Here is a 21970-nt window from a genome sequence, read left to right on the forward strand (position 1 = left end):
GGGTTTTTCTTTTACATATATCTATGCACACACAAATATATACACATATATACTCACATATGTATATCATATACATAATCTCCCAAACTCTTGTTTTTGTTGATGTCTCTGTTTGAAAACAGATGACCTCATTGTTATACTACAGTTCTGTCAAAGCTAAAGTCTTGACTTCCAGGAACATGTTTCTGAACCTCAATTTACTCATTAACGAATAGACATAGTAATAAAATCATAAAAAACAACACCCTTTTCACAGGATTATAAAGTAATAAATAAGGTCTTCTATGTAAAATATATCATGCACAGAGTGCAGTAAATATCTAATAGATAACTTTCATAATTTATTTTAATATGTGAGGGAGACACGATCCTTCAATTACTTTGGCTTAATGTTTGGTATTTCCTACAGGTTTCATGGCTGCATTGACACCTAAGAATCTTTGCATAAGATTTTCAAAGGCAGCTTTATAGGACTTGGATCAGTGTCTGTTAAAACTGTAGATAAATCTTGTAAAAATTTTGTTCTTTCTAAACATGATGCATTTCTTATTTTTATGTCCCTTTTGTCAATAAATTTAGAGGGGCTTTTTATATTTATTAATTCATTCATCTTTAGGTATAGAATAAAGTTTATTTGTGCTTGCAAATGGAATTATATTTTTCTTTTAATTAAAAATAGATTCTTCTCTCATATAATATACCCTGGCCACAGTTTCCCCTCCCTCCCCTCATTCTAGTCCCCCCACCTTTTCTCTCCCCTAGATCCACTGTATCTCCATTTCCCTTCAGAAAGGAGCAGGTCTCCAAGGGACAACCAAACGTGACAAGAGAAGATAAAATTAGACAAGGCAAAAGCTCTGATACCAGGACTGGAAAAGGCAACCCGATAGGAGGAAGTCCAAAGAGCAGGCAAACGAGTCAGAAAAACACCTGCTCCCACTATTAGGAATTGGGAGTCCTACAAAAACCCCATGCTGAAGCCATAACATACACAGAAAAGACTGGTGCAGACCCTTGCAGGCCCCATGCTTGCCGCCTCTGTCTCTGTGAGCCCATGTGAGCCCTGCCTAGCGATTCCGTGGGCCGTGTTCTCCTGGGGTCCTTCCTCCCCTCTGACTCCTCCAGTCTTTCTTTCGCCTCTTTCACTGAGCTCTAGAGGGAGGGATCCGAGGAGGGAGAACTCTAATTTAGATTCTTTCTCCACATGATGTCTGGCTGTGGGTCTCTTCACCTGCTCCCATCTGCTGCCAGGGGAAGCCTCTTTGATGACAACCAGACAAGGCACTGATCTATGAGTATAGCAGACCATCATTAGGTATCATTTTATTGATTTTTTTTTCTTTTAGACCAGTTGTCTTTGATTCTACCCTAGGTCTCTGGGCTATCCAGTCTCTGATTCCTGGCCACCCAGCCAGTGTAGTGTAGGGGCTCCCTCTTGTGTGGGCCTCAAGTTAAACCAGACATTGGTTGGCCACTCCCTCAAGTTCTATGCCACTATTTCCCCAGCACATCTTGCAGGCAGGACGAATTGTAGGTCAAGGGTTTTATGGCTGGGTTGGTGTCCAGGTTTCTCTTTCCACAGCCTGCAGAGTTCCTACACCAAACAGCCTAGAATGTAGGGGTGAAGGATCCATGCAGGCAATGAGCTCAACCTCTCTGTGTTCACTGAACTGTGTGGATGTTGTCCTCAGCTATGGGGCCCAGCTGTCAGTTTCTGAAGAGCAACTCTCTGTCCTAGCATCAGCCTGGGCTGTTTGCAGATCTCCACAAGACACCCTCAGCCAAGAACTCAATGGAATGTAACCATGGTCGATCACTTGAAGCCTTCTCTAACTAGAGAAGATGGCAAGTTTAGACTCCATACCCTCCATTACTAGGAGTTCTCACTGGGGTCACCTCATAGAATCCAGGGGGTTTCCACAGCCTTATGTTTCCACACTGGCTCTCAAATGGCCCCCCAATTCGGGTCATCTCTCCGTACACTCACCCACTCCATGTCACCCACCTCATCCCACCAATAGAATGCTTTTTAAAAAATATTACTTTTGATTAGTTATTACTTGAATATTGACTAGGTATCACTTTTGAATATGCATTTTATAACATGGGACTTATTGGTATTTGAATTCTAAGAAGTTTTTATTTGAACTGATTAGATTTCCAGGTATACTTTTTTTAAGCACAAATCATTTTTACATTTCATTTTGTGATATATAAAGTTTAATTTGTATTTTTCTTAATTGTGTGTATAAGCCTATACACACAAATTTTGGCACATACATACATGATACACTAGTAGTCTTATTTTTATCTTTCTTTCCTATTGATTCATCCAATCTTGGGGAAAAGCAAAGAAATTATAATCATATGAAATGTACTTAAAATTTTAATTCCAAGCAGGTATTCTGTTTTAACTGTATTCACATTTTCTTTAACATAACAGAATAACTCACCAAGGGAGTTAATTAATGTTGGATTTTTATCATATGTTAGGTTTTTAAAATTCATTCATAAAAAGAGATGTTGAAGAGTGTCTTCTGCTGCTGCTAACATTGATTTTATAAATACACACATGTACACACACACATACACTCACATACACACATACACACATATACTCACACACATACACACACATACACACACACATACACACATACACACACACACATACACACATACACTCACACACATACACACATACACTCACACATACACACACATCACTGTCATTGGATGCCTAGGAAAAATATAATCAAATATAGCTGAAATCACACTGAGATACATCTTAAAAATTTTGTTGAGATCGAATTTAGTGTTGGCTAGCATTATACTACACAACTGAAGAATTATTTTAGTGTTTGATTAATGGGTATGTTTGTTATGAGTTTGATTTTGTCAGTGCTAAATTAAATTTTAATTTCATTAGTCAAGTTGATTTAGCAGCTTGAGAGGAGGCTTTCAATAACGTATTTCTGATCTTTGACACACACACCCTTACCACATTTTTTATTTTAATTAGTATTACTTCTTTTTAAAATAGTTTTCTTATTAACTTGAAGGATTTCTTTTCTTCTGTTCCTCTTAATTGGAAATAAATGTGAATAAGCAACAATAATTTGACCAGTTTTCTGTATCTAATCCCTGCCATCTTGAATATAAGACACTTCAATTCTTTCTGTTCATAAACAGAGGTTTACTGACCATAGCTCAATGATAGATACTCCACTAAACACAGAGATGACTTCCCACATGCAGGAGATTTACAGTTAATGTGGCAACCATGAGTGGTTAGAAGGTAAAAGCAGAATTGTGCCATGTGCTGTGTGAAGGACAGGTGGACAATGAGTGAAGAATTAATGGAACAGAGCCCAGAGAATGTTCCTTGAAAGAAAGGATCTTAACCATGCATTGAAAGTTGAGTAAGTTTCAACTGGTAAAAGTGGAAGAACCACCTCCTGTGTAGTGTGGGCTATGGAGGAATGCAGAGAGAACATAGGACACCCTGAAAAGCATGTGTATAAAGAAGCCAGGAAAAGTAAATGCATTCTGATAAAGAATCCAGTGGCATAGGGCCTGAAAACAGGCAGGAAGGCATCTGCCTTCAGCAGAGCCTTTATGACAAGGGTTGTTCTCTGTGCCAAATACTATGTGCAGCTAATAAAGTACTTTAAATGGAGGATGTGCTGTTTTACTTAGCAGGCAATTGCCAAGTGCCAACTATCTGCTGGGGCTTTTCCAGCTTCTAGAAACACAACATGGACACCAGTAGGTTAAAATGTCCATCCTCATATCACTTAACAATAGGCTGCAATTTCTAAGAGGTTAGGGAAGGTTTCACAGAAGTGATTCATAAGAAAGAACTGAAATTGCTTTAGGGTTGGGGATTGCACTGAATCTGTAAATGTAGTGCATAGACAAAACAGACTCCTATTCATTTGCAAAGAAAAATGGAATCATGAAATTTGCAAGTAAATGGACAGAATACATGGACGAAGGTAACCCAGAAAAGACAAATGCTGTATCTTCTCTCATTTGTGGATGTTAGCTCCAAATCTTTAGGTGTGAATACATAATGCACAATACCTACAGAAACCAGAAAAACTGAAGTCACCATGGGGAGAAGCTGGTCAAAATGCCATAATAGTGAACATTGGAGGCCCAAAGCACATTGATATATCTGCAGCTCAACTTCCATACCCAAGGCTCAGGAACATAATGGAAGGATGAGGCAGAAAGATTGTAAGAGCTGGAGGGACAGGGTGTCTGCTTCAGGGTAGTGTCAGTGTACGTGACCGGAAAGCTGTACCCATGAATCTCACTGATATGTCTGTCTTGACATTCAGAAGTGGGAGGGGAAATCTCACAAGGTCCTACCCTAGATAAAAATAATAGATAAAGGCTGCTGAGAAATGAATTATCAATCTTCTCCAGGGTAAGCCTACTGATAGGTTACCCAGTCTTAGTTTATCAGATGAAATGCATATACATACACTAAATGGACTCAGCTGTGTGTGTGTGTGTGTGTGTGTGTGTGTGTGTGTGTGTGTGTGTGTAAATCAATCATAGAGAAGCAGAGATTTTAGGGTGCAGAAAGGGGACTCATAAAGAATGAGGAGTTGGTCGATGGAAAGGGAGGGATAAAATTATGTAAATATAGTAGTTATATGTGAAAATTTAAAAAAAATTAAATTGAGAAACTTAAGGTCTTATGAAGACTGAGAGAAGGAACGGAGGATTGGGTAGGACTGTGAATACAAGTAAAAGAAAGAGCAAATGTGTTCGTCCTGATTCCACACACTCCTATAGCTCTAGGACCGACAAATTCTTTCTCCCCATCTCTCTCTCCCACGTGTGTGTGTGCGCATATGCATGTGTACATGTATGCAAGTAATACGAAGTAATTTAAGCACTCAGAAAGGAGAAGCATGCTAAGCTGTGAAGAAAGGCAAGCATTATGTTGGATGGAGAATAATGAAGTAAGCCTGTAGAAAGCAAGAAAACAACATACATGTATGCACATGTGTGTATTCTGTTTGTGTGAATGATGAAACTCAATGTAAAAAGCATTCAAGAGAAGAAAGTGGGATTTTCATATTTTTCTTGAGTTGCTTGTTTAGAGATGATGTCATGTACTTCAGGCATGCTTTGGAATCACTGTGCAGCTGAGATCAGCCTTGGACTCTTGGTCCTTTTGCTTTGGCCTCCTGAGTGCTGGCCTTACAGTGGAGCTGCAGGCATGGCTGATAGGAAAGGCTCCTCTTTGCTAATTTAGTTTTTTTTTTTTTTTTGAGGTTATTATATAATTACTTAATTTCCTCCTTCCCTTTCCTTGCTTCAAATGCTCCCATTTATGGCTCCATGTTCTTTTTTTCATTAATTGTTGCAATATATTTGTGTGTCTCTAAATACCTAAATCTTGTTCAGTCTGTATGTTACTTGCATGTATATTGAGTGGTGAAGATAGGAACATCAACATTTTATTTTAAAGTTTGTGATTTGAGAGTAATTAAATTATTTTTGAAGGGGTGAGAGACTCTAAGTCCATTAGAATGTAGTAAACTAGAAATGAGGAGTGGGACACACAGACAGATAGACACACAATTTTGTTTTAATAGGAGAGACCATGTCATATTTATTTTAATTTATTATTTCTGTGTGTTGGGGGGAGGGGGTCATTTACTGGACCAAGAGCTCACTGTTCTGGCTGAGCTGGCTTACCAGTTAGTACTCTGGACCACTCTGACCCCTCCACTGACACACTGAATTTATAGGCACAATGGTCATATTTGGCTTTTGGGGGGGGGCTGGGAACTTAATCAGATCCTCATCTGAGCAAATTCTCTTCCCTACTGTTCCATGTCCCCAGACTTCTATGCCATACTTAGAAATGGATTCAATAGCTCCAACTCAGTTGGAGATGTGCATGTGTGCATGTGTGCACGCGCGCATGCTCACGCTCACACACGTATGCTAGAGGGAGAATCAGTAGTAGCTTAATGGGTAATTTGACATTGGCAAACTTTGTGACTTTTTCTGAAGACATTGCTAACTACAAAGGTCATGTCTCTTCAACAATCACTAGAGCCACCACTTTAATTGTGCCTCTCCAGGACTAAGAAATCTCCTTCTTCTTCTTCTTCTTCTTCTTCTTCTTCTTCTTCTTCTTCTTCTTCTTCTGCTTCTGCTTCTGCTTCTGCTTCTGCTTCTGCTTCTGCTTCTGCTTCTGCTTCTGCTTCTGCTTCTGCTTCTGCTTCTGCTTCTGCTTCTGCTTCTGCTTCTGCTTCTGCTTCTGCTTCTGCTTCTGCTTCTGCTTCTGCTTCTTCTTCTGCTTCTGCTTCTGCTTCTGCTTCTGCTTCTTCTTCTGCTTCTTCTTCTTCTGCTGCTGCTTCTTCTGCTGCTGCTTCTTCTGCTGCTTCTTCTGCTGCTGCTTCTTCTGCTGCTGCTGCTTCTGCTGCTTCTTCTGCTTCTGCTTCTTTGTCTTTTTGAGACAGGGTTCCTCTGTGTAGTTTTGGTGCCTATCCTGAATCTTGCTCTGTAGACTAGGCCGTCCTTGAACTCACGGAGATCTGCCTGGCTCTGTTTCCTGAGTGCTGGGAGTAAAGGGATGCACCACTGCTGCCTGGCCTGTGAGGAATCGTCTCAACTAAAGTTGTCATTTACTAAGGGAAATCAAAGTGCCTTTTTCTTTCTGTCAGTTTAGAGTTTGAGTTCAGTGACTCATTCTTCCAACCCTGCTTTCCCCAGATACATGAAATCTCTATATAACACATCTTTACTAGGCATGGCAATTTAAAAATAGCAAAAAAGCTACCTTTAAGAATCTAAGTGGAATTCAGTCAGCCATTCATCTTTCTTCCTTCACAGTTGCTTGTCAAGTTTCTCTTGAGACAGGGAAAATTGCTCAAACAGTATGTAAAACAATTATTACGATGACTACATATCCAGAGGGGCTTTGAAATTACCCCTCAAAGATTATTGTAAATTAGAGAAAAACTTAAAAATATGTGCAGTAAGTCTGACTCAGGCTGCCTACCCAAGACTCAGTTGCCTCTGTTGGAAACAGGAAGGGGAGGGTCTGCTGTTACACTCTGCCTAGGAGAAACAGTTGTATCAGAATCCAGCACACAATGTTTGAGGAAAATCGTTGTTCCTATTCCTTTGCTATCATTCTCATCTTTTTACATAATCAACTACATGTTCTTCTCCACTTATCATATTAGAGTTCTTTCTTAGTGTTCACTCACTGTATTTATTTGTATCGACACAGTGTCACCTTACCTCCTATCACATTTTTATAACTTTCAGAATAATACCTACTCTTTAAGTAGACTTCAGTTGGTTTGGGGTCTACCTAAGGCATTGATGTTATTCTGACCTGGGTACAATGCAGCAAGTTAACAGATTCTGATCAAAGAGTGATATATCAAACCCAATCAACCATAGGATTCTTTGTTTGGATAAACAAATGTGAACACCAGCAGACTCAGTAATGATCTTTTCACATCTCATTAATTTCCAAGGTGATTTTACTTCTTATAATACTTATTCCTGGCTGTTTCATTATACCTTATTAAGAAAACCAAACCATCTAGATCAGTGGTTTCAATCCATGGGTCGCAATCCCTCAGGCCTAAGGACCCTTTCACAGGGGGTACCTAAGACTATCAGAAAACAAATATATTTACATTACAATTCTGAACAGGAGCAAAATGGCAGTTATGAAGTAGAAATGAAAATAATTGTATGGATGAGGGTCACCACAACAAGAGGAACTGTATTAGGGTCACAGTAGGTTGAGAATCATTGTTCTACACTGACTGAAGAACTAACTTCTTATTTGTCATTCAAGAGATAGAGAAGGCTTAAACAATTCAATTTCTAGGCATAGCACATACAAGTTAATAAAATAAATATAAAAATCAGGTCCTATGGGTTTCCTTTGTGAACTGGAGTGCAAGCCAAGCTTAACACATGCACAAGCGCTGAGGAGATTTCCACATTGGAATGTTAGTAAGCAGAATTCTTGATGATTTTAGTAGATGACACAGCTGTCTAACTAATTGAAGAGATGGTAAATATGATACTGGGGTTTATTGCCTAAGACATTTTCTTTGGTATTATGTTTTTTAAGAGAAATTTTGGAAGGTTAGAGAGGTTTTTTTTTTTTTTTTTGGTTATTTATTATATTTGTGTTTTAATTTTACACATCAGCCATGGGCTCCCCAGTCCTCCCCCCTCCCATCCCTGCCCCACCTTCCCGCCAGCCCCTCCCCTCCATTCCCATCTCCTTCAGGGCCAAGACTCCCCTGAGGATTCATTTAAACCTGGTGGATTCAGTACAAGCAGGTCCAGTTCCCTCCTTCCAGGCTGAGCAAAGTGTCCCTGTGTAAGCCCAAGGTTCCAAACAGCCAGCTCATGCACTAAGGACAGGTCCTGGTCCCACAGACTGGGTGCCTCCCAAACTGATCAAGTTATTCAATTGTCTCACTTATCCAGAGGGCCTGATCCAGCTGGGGGCTCCACAGCTTTTGGTTCATAATTCATCTGCTTCCATTCATTTGGTTATTTGTCCCTGTGCTTTTCCAATCTTGGTCTCAACAATTCACGCTCTTACAGTCCCTCCTCTTTCTCACCAATTGGACTCCTGGAGCTCCACCTGGAGCGTGGCTGAGGATCTCTGCATCCACTTGCATCAATTACTAGATGAGAGTTCCAGCATGACCATTAGGGTGTTTGGCCATCTGATCACCAGACTAGGTCAGATCAGGCTTTCTCTTGACCATTGCCAGTAGTCTACAGTGGATGTATCATTGTGGATTTCTGGGGACCTCTCCCGTACTCTGCCTATTCCTGTTCTCATGTGGTCATCATTTATCATGGTCTGTTATTCCTTGTTCTCCCTTTCTGTTCTTGATCCAGCTGGCATCTCCTGCTCCCCTAAGCTCTCTTTCCCCCGAACTTTGCCCTTCATTACTCCCACTGTTGTACAGGTTGTTCATGTAGATCTCATCCATTTCTCTGTCATTGGGTGATCTCTGTGTCTTTCCTAGGGTCCTGTTTTCTAGGTAGCCTCCCTGGGGTTGTGTAGCAGTCTAGTCATCTTTGTTTTACATCAAGTATCCTCTTATGAGTGAGTACATACCATGTTTGTCTTTCTGAGTCTGGGTTACCTCACTCAGGATGACTTTTTCTAGATCCATCCATTTGCCTGCAAACCTCATGATGTCATTGTTTTTCTCTGCTGAGTAGCACTCCATTGTGTATATGTACCATATTTTCTTTATCCATTCTTCAGTTGAAGGGCATCTAGGTTGTTTCCAGGTTCTGGCTATTATAAACAATGCTGATATGAACATAGCTGAGCAAATGCCCTTGTGGTATGATTGAGCATTCCTTGGGTATATACCCAAGAGTGCTATAGCTGGGTCTTAGGGGAGATGGATTCACAATTTTCTAAGGAAGCACCATATTGATTTCCAAAGTGGCTGTACAAGCTCGCATTCCCACCAGGAGGAGAGTTCTCCTTGCTCCACATCCTCTTCAGCATAAGCTGTCTTCTGTGTTTTTGATCTTAGCCATTCTGACAGGTGTAAGGTGGTATCTCAGAGTCATTTTGATTTGCATTTCCTGGATAATTAGGGGTGTTGAGCAATTCCTTAAATGTCTTCAGCCATTTGAACTTCCTCTGTTGAGAATTCTCTGTTTAGTTCTATAGCCCATTTCTTAATGGACTGTTGGGCATTTTGATGTCTAATTTCTTGAATTCCTTATATATTCTGGATATCAGCCCTCTGTCAGATGTGGGTTGGTGCAGACCTTTTCCCATTCTGTAGGCTGTCTTTGTCTTGTTGCCCGTGTCCTTTGCTCTACAAAAGCTTCTCAGTTTGAACAGGTCCCATTGATTGATTGTTTCTCTCAGTGTCTCTGCTATATTGTTATATTTAGAAAGTGATCTCTGGTGCCAATGCATTCAAGACTACTTCCTATTTTCTCTTCTATCAGGTTCAGAGTAACTGGAGAGAGTTTTGACGGAATGCTGCAGTTTGGTCAGTGAGTGGACTATTGACTTCTCAGTTTCTTTTAATAAACTTTTTAAAAATTAATCCTTTAAAACTGAAACAGACACATTCTCCTTTGCTGATGTTGTTGCTTCTTATCACAGTGCCATTCAGGTGCCACTTGATTTTCTGAGTTAGCTAGCATACCTTGAGAAGTTAGGGGATGAAAAACACCACCAACAGTTTCACTAAATTTAAATTGCTGTGACTAGTGAAACATGCACATCTACCCTATTGTGGATATTCTCCTGAGGTTAAGAGTTATAATATTTTGGATCAGTCACTTGAAACATTTCTGAGATGTCATAATATGGTGGAAATTAATTTGCTATTGTAAAAGTCCACATTTTGGCTGGGTATTGTGGTACATACCTTTTAATCCTAGCACTCAAGTGGCAGAGACAGGTGTACCATGGTGAGTTTGAGGCCAGCCCTGTCTATTTAGCAAGTTCCAGGCAGTGCTACTCTGTCAAAAACAAAACATAAAAGGGCACATTTTATCTTTCAATGGAACAAATAATGTTTTTGCCTTAGCACAGATTAGTTTACAATTTCTGGTGGTTTTGTGGTAAGAGTCCTATAACAACACTAATCTGTATTTTTCCTGAGTTTATAATCTAACATATGCCTTCTCTAAAAACCCCAAGACACAAACTGTTCATAATATATCCTACCTCTAGGAAGTACCTAATATTTTGCTGTATTTTGTTTAGTATTTTGTCTTAAAATATTTTTATGCAGACATATAATTGAGAGCATAATTGTACTTTGTATCACACATCTACACTGAAGAAAATGGCTGCTTAATTTGTCATCATTTCAGGGATTATAGATTTCTTCATTTCTTTGTTATGTGATATTTAAGATTTTTATTTTTATTTTCTCATTTTAATACTTTGATATTTAATACATACAAAATTTATGGTACAGGTGTGTCTACAGCAAAGTATCAGAGAAATGCAATATACGGTGTACTATGTGGCTTAAAAACAACGCAATGCCTATTGTTTTCTGATTGAATCACTTAGTATTCCGGATCTTCTTTTTAGTTGTCTCATTTCCTTATACTTTTTTCATGTGCAAGTCTTTTCTTAAGTAATCCATTATTTTGTTTGCATCTTGGGATTTTATATAAATCTAACATTATTGTTTGTATTTTCTTCTACAGATTATATTTTACAATATATTTTGACAATTTATTTGTGTAGTTATGGGGATCAATTTTAATGGTTATGTATTATTTCATTGTTAGATACAACTTATTTTTACTTATTTTTTGAAGAAGTACATAGGTTTACTTTTATATTACTATAAACAATGTCAGAATTTTGTATTTGTCTCTAGGCACACATTTATAAGTTTCTCTTGGGTAAATATTGACAGTGAAACTGCTGAATTTATCATGCATCTAGATTTACAACTTTATTTTACTGCATACTATTTTGTATAGTGCCTATATCAATTTGTACTGTCACTATCCGTGGGTAATGTTCTGATACTTCACATTCTTGCCAATAACTTGGGCCTATTTTTTCCAGCACACTGAATGATTTAAGAAATTATCTCAAGATAGTTTGAAATCTCATGTTTTGTTAGCTTCAACTCATTTTCATTTGTTGATGGTCTTTGCCTATCTGTTCATCTGTTAATTTTTCCTGTTGTCTTTAGAGAAATTATTACACTATTTATTTTGTATTTTAATTGTGTATTTTAAATACATAGCCATTCATTTATTATGTATACCACATGTTTAATTTGTAATCTATATTATTACTTAGCAACATCTTCAAAACAGAGAACTTGATATTTTAACATCTTTGATACTTGTGTTGCCTGATTATGTGACCAGTCAAGGGTTACTAAAATCATTTGCATTTATCTGAAAGGCAGAGACAATAAGAAGAGCAAACATCTTAAAGTCAGAGTATTCTATAGTTTTAGTAGAACAGTAAGACAGCAGGCATGGCTGCTGCAGAATCATCCGACAGGGAGGTCAGATGACCAGACAGTACACACATACACAATGGAAAGTCTCTGGGAGCCTCTCAAAGCATTGACAGCAAAAGGAAAATCTTTGCAATGGCCTGAGAAGTGGATAGACTGTCCCATATTTTAAATAATGCTCTAACCTCTCTGTAAAGAGTGGACTGCCCAAGTCCAGATCAGATGGATAGACTGTCCCATAGTTTAAATAATGCTCTAACCTCTCTGTAAAGACTGGACTGCCCAATCCACATCAGATGGATAAACTGTCCCATATTTTAAATAATGCTCTAACCTCTCTGTAAAGACTGGACTGCCCAAGTCCAGATCAGATGGATAGACTTAAAGTCCAGCTCCTGCTTTGTGAATCTACCGCCTATTGTCAGGTGCATTGTTCTCGCATGAGGCTATTTAAAACATATTCTTCAATCCTGTTTCTACTTTTAAGTTATGGAAATGAAGTTTAATTTGAAATTTAGAGCAATAAGCCTTAAAAAATCAAAGATTTCAATTGATAGGGTGTTTTTAATTTTTTTAGAATTTATTTTTACTTCTACCCAGCACTTTTGGACTATGGCAAGAGGAGATCACTTTAAATAATTCTCTGCTTGAATATTTGGGGGCCATGTGCATAGTGTGAGAACAAGTTGAAACTTATTGGGGTGCTATATTCTGGTAACACTCTTCATGGAGCTCTTTCTCTCTTTCTCACTGTCTCATGTAGTGGGCAGCCATCCCAGCCGTGGCCTGGAAGTTCCAACCCCCATGGAGGCTTCAGTAATGGTCATGCCCACAAGGCGGGGCTGAGGGAGGGAGCCGCCCAGGCCTTTGGAATTTGCCCCACTTGAGCGCCAGATATTGGTGAAACTATTAAGGCCACTCCATGTAGTTAAAAGGGAGGTTTATTTTGTGGGGTAACTTAGAAATGAAGGGATAGGTTGCAGGGTCTGGGAAAGGTACGGCACAGTTGGCGGTGTTCTCTGGAGAACTCTGCTAGGTCTGCCTCCAGGGTCCAGGGTTCTGGAACCAAGAGAAGCCTCTTCTCTCCATCCTGGGTCTTCAGCTTCCTCCCTCAGCCCCGCCTTGTGGGCGTGACCATTACTGAAGCCTCAATGAGGGTTGGAACTTCCAGGCCAAGGCTGGGATGGCTACCCACTACAGTCTCTGTCTCTGCCTCTTACTGTTCTCATGTGGTCATCATTTATCATGGTCTGTTATTCCTTGTTCTCCCTTTCTGTTCTTGATCCAGCTGGCATCTCCTGTTCCCCTAAGCTCTCTTTCCCCCGAACTTTGACCTTCATTACTCCCACTGTCATCCAGGTTGTTCATGTAGATCTCATCCATTTCTCTGTCATTGGGAAATCCCTTGTGTCTTTCCTAGGGTCCCGTTTTCTAGGTAGCCTCCCTGGAGTTGTGTAGCAGTCTAGTCATCTTTGTTTTCCATCTAGTATCCTACTATGAGTGAGTACATACCATGTTTGTCTTTCTGAGTCTGAGTTACCTCACTCAGGATGATTTTTTCTAGATCCATCCATTTGCCTGCAAACCTCATGATGTTATTGTTTTTCTCTGCTGAACTAAACAGAGAATTCTCAGCAGAGGAAGCTCAAATGGCTGAAAGACATTTAAGGAATTGCTCAACACCCCTAATTATCCAGGAAATGCAAATCAAAATGACTCTGAGATACCACCTTACACCTGTCAGAATGGCTAAGATCAAAACACAGAAGATAGCTTATGCTGGAGAGGATGTGGAGCAAGGGGAACTCTTCTCCACTGCTGGTGGGAATGCAAGCTTGTACAGCCACTTTGGAAATCAATATGGTGCTTCCTTAGAAAATTGGCAATCCATCTCCCCCAAGACTCAGCTATACCACTCTTGGGCCTACACCCAAGGAATGCTCAATCATACCACAAGGGCATTTGCTCAGCTATGTTCATATCAGCATTGTTTGTAATAGCCAGAACCTGGAAACAACCTAGATGCCCTTCAACTGAAGAATGGACAAAGAAAATATGGTACATATACACAGTGGAGTACTATTTATTTATTTTTTTATTTAAAGTTTATGATTTTCATTGAGCATGTGACACTTAGGTGATATTTGCAAAACTTTTTTCTTTGAGTGTCTAACTCTCTATTTATTCCCTTTCCTTCTACTAAAACTCAGGTGTTGGCTGAAGCTTCAGTCATCTTAAAGTTTGATTGAGAGTGGGTCCTCTTCCAAGGTCCCTGACATACTCTTTTTCTAACTCACTTCTCCCCATGTTGTTGAATTAATGCCCTTGGTGTCTTCTTTGATGCTGGCATGAGACAATCCTTGTTTTTGAGTCTTCTCATGAGAGTCTTGTAACATGTAGTTGACTTCAAGTGAGCAGAAGAAGGGCACCAAGAAGAGAGCAAATGCAAACACAGGATTGTGTTGTTATACCTTAGAAGTGACTTCCCATTACTTTTATGCATTTTATCAAGCGAAAATAATTTATTGGAGCCAGTCCACAATTGTGTACACACACACACACACACACACACACACACACACACACTCATACACACACACACACACACACACACACACACACACACACACACTCACACCATGTAAGCCAGAATATCTTATGCAGAGTATATCTTATCCAGGGATTCAAATATATTATAATTTATGGTTTAGGTAATAAAAATAGCCTTTCCTTCTATATTCTTCTATCTTTGTTTTTAATCTAGTTCTACTGTTATAGGCAGAAATAGTCTACATGTTTATATCTTGATTTGCCATAGGCTTTGAAACTGTAGAAACAGGGGACTGGATCACACATTATCTCACCTCACTCTCAACAACTACCACCAGGTGTTAACAGCTTTCTCAGTGTTAAGCATAAACTTGAGTTGCAGTGGAATGAGTTAGTGCCTTACCCAACTACTGCTCAGCTCTCAGACAGAAAGTTCTGCCATTTCTTTACCTTTACAATTCACTCTAGTGAAGGTTGCATTTCCCCTGTTATTCTGTTAGACTCAAATCTAAATGATCTAGGTTCAAACAAATGCTCAATAGTTTGCTTAAATACCTACCCTATTTTCATAGGTAATGGTGTTCCTGAAAGGGGCTAATCTGAACGTGTCCATTAATCCTGCTCCACTTCTGAGCTATTAAAATCAACATTTCACTTGCAAATTTAGAGAGAAGGACCTGAAAACTTTCAGAGGTAGATGGGTTTTTAACCTATTTGTTATCACCAAATATGGCAGTGGTAGATGTAGAACCAAAGACTTCTGTGGATTGGAATTTCAACAGCCATATGTAAACATTTATTTATTTTATAGTGACTATAAATAAGGTACACATTTAAAGCTATAATAGCTACTAGCTCATTTAAGTTGGAAATATAGTTCATATCTAATAATAATAGAAAACCACATCTACTTTAATTACCTTTACGACATTTTATGTTTCTTATTGCTATATTACATGATCTCTTTTGATTCTTAGTTACATTTTGAGTTGGACAAACTAGTGACTGGTATTATCTGAGTTTTATAATAAATAGTATGATGTCAAATGGGATTAAGAGATATTTCAAGCTCATATATTGAGGAAAAGCTGGACAGATGACATGCCTGATGAATCATGTCGCTCTCATGGTCCATTTAAAGCTGTGTTCTAGCAAGAGAGCAACCTCTCATTCTCTGGCTCATTCACTGGTTCACTCACTGGCTTATTTAATTGCTCATTCACTAGATCATTCATGCAGCACATAAAGGTACATATTATACAGGTGAAGTTCTTCTCTGACTCCCTGAAGGAGTCAAAAGAACCAGATTAATCCATAACTATATAAAATTATTGCTTCATGTTTGCAACAGGAGCCTAACAATGAAATTTTACAATTATTTTTAAATTATGAACATGTTTTGATACCATGTAGCCATACAATTCCTTCTAATTTAGTTAGATGGGAGAGGCAGTTATGAAATGCTTCCCTGAATACATTCCATTTAAACTGAATCATGATAAATGACTAGTAATTTTTCAAGATAAAAACATCCGAGGCATAAAGAAGAATGGTATAAAGATGAGATACTACCTTGGGGAAGGTAGTATTTTCATCCAGGAACAAAACATTCAGAGCAGCTGTGGCTGAGGATACAGCTCAGTAGTACCATATTTGCCTAACATATGTGCACCTCTGGGTCCTCACACACTCAGAACACACACACACACACACACACACACACACACACACACACACACACACACACAGTACAAGGCAAACTGATAATAACAAAACCCTTATCAAGGTGTCTGGATCAGAATGAAGGAGAGAACAACTGAGACAGAAGACTCCACATTCACTAGGATTCTGAGGCCAAACTAAAGATTTGAAAAGTTGGTGTCAGCATAAACACTTGAAAAGTTGTATGCATAAGCAAAATCATGCTAATATCCAGTGTATACTTTTTTTTGAGCTGAGGACCCAGTGTATACTTCTATACAGTTTTTTCTTATATACAAGTTAGACATTTACTGTAGAATATTCATTCCAGTAAATATCAATCCTATCTTAACAAAGAATCCAAAAGCAGTGTCCATGCATGATGTCAGTATATATTTTATAAGTTCCTTGGAATGACTTTATCTGTATTATCCAGTTGTAGTATATAAGCTATCATATATGTGTGTATATCTTCAATAGTTTTCTTAAGTTCCAGTAAATTCTTAAAAAAAAATATTTTAAATGATCACAAAAACTCTGTTTTGGATGAGAATTTCAAAAAGACTGTGGCAATATATTTCATTATGGTCCTTTACAAAATAATGATAGAATATTAGTCACCAATTTAATGACTACAAAGGTATGAAATAAGTCTTAACTATGAATATTTCGACAACATGGACTCTGCACTGAAGAGCAGCCCCTAACATCACCTCAATGTTTTTTTCCCAGAATGAGACAAGAGCTTCCAGGTTCACACTTCACTCTCTTCTCTATGCCTGGGCTGCTTTTCTCTTGACAAATTACTAATCATCTGTCACAATTCGGTTTAGACAGACTGAATCAGGGAAGATTTTTATAGCTATCTCTCCCATCTAACTAAATCGGTATCTGATCTTGTTCGTAATTTAAAAAAATTAGAAAATTGCATCATTATGTTTCTGTCTCCAACATGAGACAACCATCTTATGTAGTTATGGTAAATATTTGTTATTCTTTCTTGTGTTGTTTATATCTGTCATGTGACAAAGGTTCATATCAGGACCTAACGTACACAGAGACATGAGAAGTCATAATCTTCATTGTGCTGTGGCCCAGGATTAGACTCTAAAGCCATTGGAACTCCACCCCTTGAAGTTTCCATGTTGAGTGAGTGACTCCTTCCTCTTTGTCCAACCTTTGTTAGGTTCTTCCCCTTGAGAAAAGACAAGCAGTATACCTCAGGACTCAGGATTTCTGAATATGCTTCTTTCTGCATGTCCCGGCTTTATACTTCAGAGGAGTGCTGGCATGTCCAATGCCCAAAGCTGGTCAAGGCCTGGTGGTAGACACTGGTTTCTTTTTATCATGATAGCTGTGCTTTTTAGCATGAAAATAGATCAAGAAAGTGTCAAGTAAACTACTATGAAAAAATAGATTTGGTTAAACATTAAAAATTAAATGCATCATCCCAGTTTTATGTTGGAAGAAAAATTATACAGCAAGATCTTTGTTATTGAAGATCTAACTCAGATGGATTTGGACATATTTTTCTACTTCCTTTGCACACAGTCATGCATTTAACTTGGCTCATAGAAGCATAACCTGAATGTGTTTGTTTTTGTGTTCCATTTAATGTAACCTTTATAAGGATACAGTCATAGGGATTACCAGCCTGCCAGTACATATAGCTGCTATTTTCAAGTCAGTCCACAATTTAGATAGATTGTCATAGAGGGTTCAATATACAAATTTTGAGGGATCAGAGAAATAGACTCATAACCTGAATGTTGTGCCAAATTATACATGTAATGAGTTTAACACAATAGCTCCTAAATATAATAGAATCATGTATTCCATGTCATCCTGTTTAATCATGACATGGTATCATTCATGTGTCAATAGTCTCTTCATTGGCATAGTTCCTTATCTTTCTGGCCTCTACTACTTTAGGACTACTAGTAGCCAGGAATATTGAAAACATTGACGTATATGGTACATGCATTTTAGTCTTATATAAACAGTCATCTTCTTATGTCCTTTAGGCCTGATAAGGTTGGTCTTCCTTTGGCTAAACAGGCACAAACAACCACGCTAGCCAATCGCTCAGCTGCCAGAGAACTGAGTCAGATTATCAACATGCTCTTGCTGACTTCAGCAGCATATCACGTTTTGTTGGTCATGAGAAACATCCAATGGGAATCTCTGGCGCACTGATGGTAATTAAATGCACAAAGTGGAGCCTTTTCTAGACAGATGTGCCAACTGGCGATAGAAAAAGGGGTGAGTGAGTTAATTCACCAATTTGTTCAAAGCAAAGGGTAATCTACAAATTCCACAGGATTTGAGTAGGCTTAAAGCAACCGTCATTGACAGATTTATCTTGTAGTCTCTTGTTTTCTTCAACACAACTTCAAAACAAAGCAATTTATTGAGCCCAGTAGTCTCACTATTCAGGAGACCTATTAGGTTAAAAATACCTGGAGTTTTGTGAGTAGTGATGCCACTGAAGAGGGGTATTGAATTAATAGTGACATGTTCTTGTTTAAAGCTTAAGGACTGATACCATGATTTAGAAGATAGAATTTCATATTGTAATTTTTTTTGTTTTTGTTTTTGTTTTTTTTTTAGTATCAAGAAGAAATAAGTTCACTTCCCCCTTTCATGCCATGGTTCAAATCAATGCTTCCATATTAAAATGAACTTTAGGTATTGTGGCCACTCACACAAATCCAGTACAAGAGTACATCATAGAAGGGAATGGCCGTTTAATGGTGGTTGGGAAAAGGGGTATCAGTTTTGCATCAGTGATGCAAGCACTGTAGTAAATCACCACCCACCTGTCCTCATGCCATCAACTCCAGCTCAGTGATCACAAATGACCTGAAAGCAAAAGGAATGCCAGTTGGGAAGAAAAGTTTCAGTGGGGGTGGGGTGATGTGATAGAAGGATTTGAGAATAATAACTAAGACTCTTTATGTACATATGTGAAATTGTGGAAGTATAAAAAGAAAAATCACACACGCATGTAAATGTATGCATGTGCACACACACACACACACACACACACACACATACACACACACAGATTATAGACACCTAAAGGTGGTCAGTGTTCAACCCTAGAATCTTGGTCTAGATAAAGTATTCACAGGGGATACACTTCCAAATTTGAGACCCATTATCTGTGGCAGGGACATCTATAGGATACAGGAACTGTGTAGCTTGTCTCCAGAGTTGAACATCTTAAGTCTGATGCCATTTGATAATGAACCTAATTCAGATTTACTGCTTATTGCTAGATCTTTTTGAAAATCACATATTTTGCCTTCAGTTATTACAACTATGGTAGACATTTTATTGAGGATGCTTAATGGTACTTTTCTGCTTTCTTAAAAAAATTGAATTAGCTGCCAGGTGGTGGTGGCACATGCCCCTAATTGCAGCACTAGGGAGGCAGAGCCAGGCCGATCTCTGTGAGTTCAAGGCCAGCCTGGTCTACAGAGTGAGATCCAGGACAGGCACCAAAAGTACACAGAGAAACCCTTCTTGAAAAAGCAAAAAATAATTGAATTTGCTAATTGACATAAATAATGTATAGACATTCACTAAATAATGTATAGAATTCACTAATTGCATACTTAATTTTACTATCTAATTTATGTTGGCTGATAAATGCTGAACTCTAAGTCCTAAAAATATTTGCCTTCATAATTATGGATCATTATTTTCTTCATTAATAAAATTCTTAGACCCTTAATACATAGTTTCCCAAATAAACTGGAGGTATTAAAATGGGAGTCACAGAAATGATGAAAATAAGGTCAAGCATACTTTAATGTGTATTTATTATCAAAGGAATACACTTTATTTTTGATACTCAAAATGCAAATGCATTATAGTTTTGTCTGCATAAAATGATGAAAAAAAAAAACCCAAAGTCTATTTCTTTGATATTTTAATTTGTTAACACATGAAAGGTACTCATTTTCACAATTTCTTTCAGAGGGAAAAGAAGCCTCCCAGATGAGAAAGTCAGATAAACAACCATACTCAGGGCAAGGTGTTAGTACTTTTCTACAACTGTGAAGAAAGAACCTGAGAGAAAACTTCAAAGGGAGAGAGATCTATTTTGGCTGAGGGTTCCAGGGATTTGATCACATAGATGATTAGCTCCATCATTTTGGCTTTGTGGTGAATTAGGACATCAAAGCATGAGGCATGTGGTAGGTCAGAGTAGCTAATTCCAAAATGGGCAAGATGCATAGAGAGAGGGGAAGGATCTGGCCTCTCAATTCACAGTGAAAGACGCATATATGTATACCTATTTAGCTATATGACATTGAATTCTTAATCTCTTTCCCCTGTCTCCCAAATGTTGAAATGACACGTTTAATCCCACCATACTCCAGGTTCTAAGCTTTGTACCATATAAAATTTATTGATTCCTTTTGATGCTGCTGATTTTTTTCCCCAGATGTTGGGTTCCCAATGTTTGTGATTAGGAGGCATAATTCAAACAGAAGGTGGAGAGAGCACAGAGCCTGAGGCACAGCTGTGGGGAGCAGGGGTTGCGGATGAGGATGTATTGAGAAAGGGTTTCCAAGGCTTCATGGGTCTGAAGTTTACTGCTGGGTCCTTCTGCTTCCCTTCTTCCTTTGATGATCTCTGGTGATTTTCTTTTCTTTTTTGAGACTATGTATATATACACTTCAAATATTATATAATTGTGTCTGCTCTTTTTTTTTCATAGACTTGGTGCAAAAGGACAAGAATTCATCAGTGTTCTTTTTTTTTTTTTTCCAGTAGCCAAATATTTAGAGATTGTCAAAATACCAATGGTTTAGCCTATATTTAGTTATATAGTAAACTCACATTGTATTGTTTTAGAAGCTAAACATTTATTTTAAGATTTTATTTTTAATCACACATAGGCAGATTTTTAAAAGTTTTGATACATTTCAGGTTTAGAAACCATGTTATTTCTTTAAATAATTTGAACAATTTCCTCCTTTAGAATTTTATCTTCTGATGGTTTACCTATAACAGAAATTATTAATTTCTTACATAAAATACATTTTAAAATTTGAAGGTTTTGTGCATAAATTTATTTAATTATTTTTTACATTATTTTCCTCGGTTGACTTTGAAAATGTGTTTTCTACTTACTATTTTGTGAATCTTGAAATGCAGCCTTTTAGTTTCTAGGTTAACCATTACCCTACTGAAATCTTATTACCATGGAGAATTGCACTGGAGGGAGTTGTTAAAACAATATGTAAGTTCCATTTAAGGTAGGATTTGAAATTCTCAAAGTCGGTGTGAATTATGAAAACAGATTCTGCAAAAGAAAGTTTGATTTTGTCAATATGAAAAAGCAATCCATCTTCATCTTCATTCTAGCCAGACAGCAAAAACCACAACCATTTATGCCTCTTTACAACAACAATTTAAAGGAGTAAAGTTGTTCATTGTTTCCATGTGAATTTCCTTGGTCCTGAAGTTGGTATTTTGGGGAACATGGGAGTTTGTACAAGGAGAGATGGCAAGAGACAAAGCTGCCAGGGCAGACCGTTGATTTCATTCCACTTAAGGCCTTGAAGGCTCTCGTCCTCATGGCTTATACTGTACCCTTTGCTTCTCTTCATCTCCTCATAAAACAGAAGTCAGAGATTGTGTTTGGATTTGGTAACTAAATTAAGAGTTCTGTCTGACTAGTCTTATGCCTTCCAAGT

The 21970-nt window shown here is 38.1% G+C and overlaps 1 protein-coding gene across 6 annotated transcripts in view; it reads left to right on the forward strand.

The window, feature by feature from the left end:
* Positions 1–21970, forward strand: part of Marchf1 (membrane associated ring-CH-type finger 1) — a 764409-nt gene that overhangs the window by 96885 nt on the left and 645554 nt on the right. Inside the window, exon 3 of one of the 6 annotated variants that reach the window (XM_036166450.1) lies at positions 10006–10049. The exons of the other annotated variants lie outside the window; for them this stretch is intronic. The gene's annotated coding sequence lies outside the window, so the exon portion shown is untranslated. The remainder of the gene's footprint in view (positions 1–10005; positions 10050–21970) is intronic. 6 annotated transcript variants of the gene reach the window in all.

The sequence above is a fragment of the Onychomys torridus genome, chromosome 17, assembly GCF_903995425.1.
Source record: "Onychomys torridus chromosome 17, mOncTor1.1, whole genome shotgun sequence".
NCBI classification, from domain to species: Eukaryota; Metazoa; Chordata; class Mammalia; order Rodentia; family Cricetidae; genus Onychomys; species Onychomys torridus.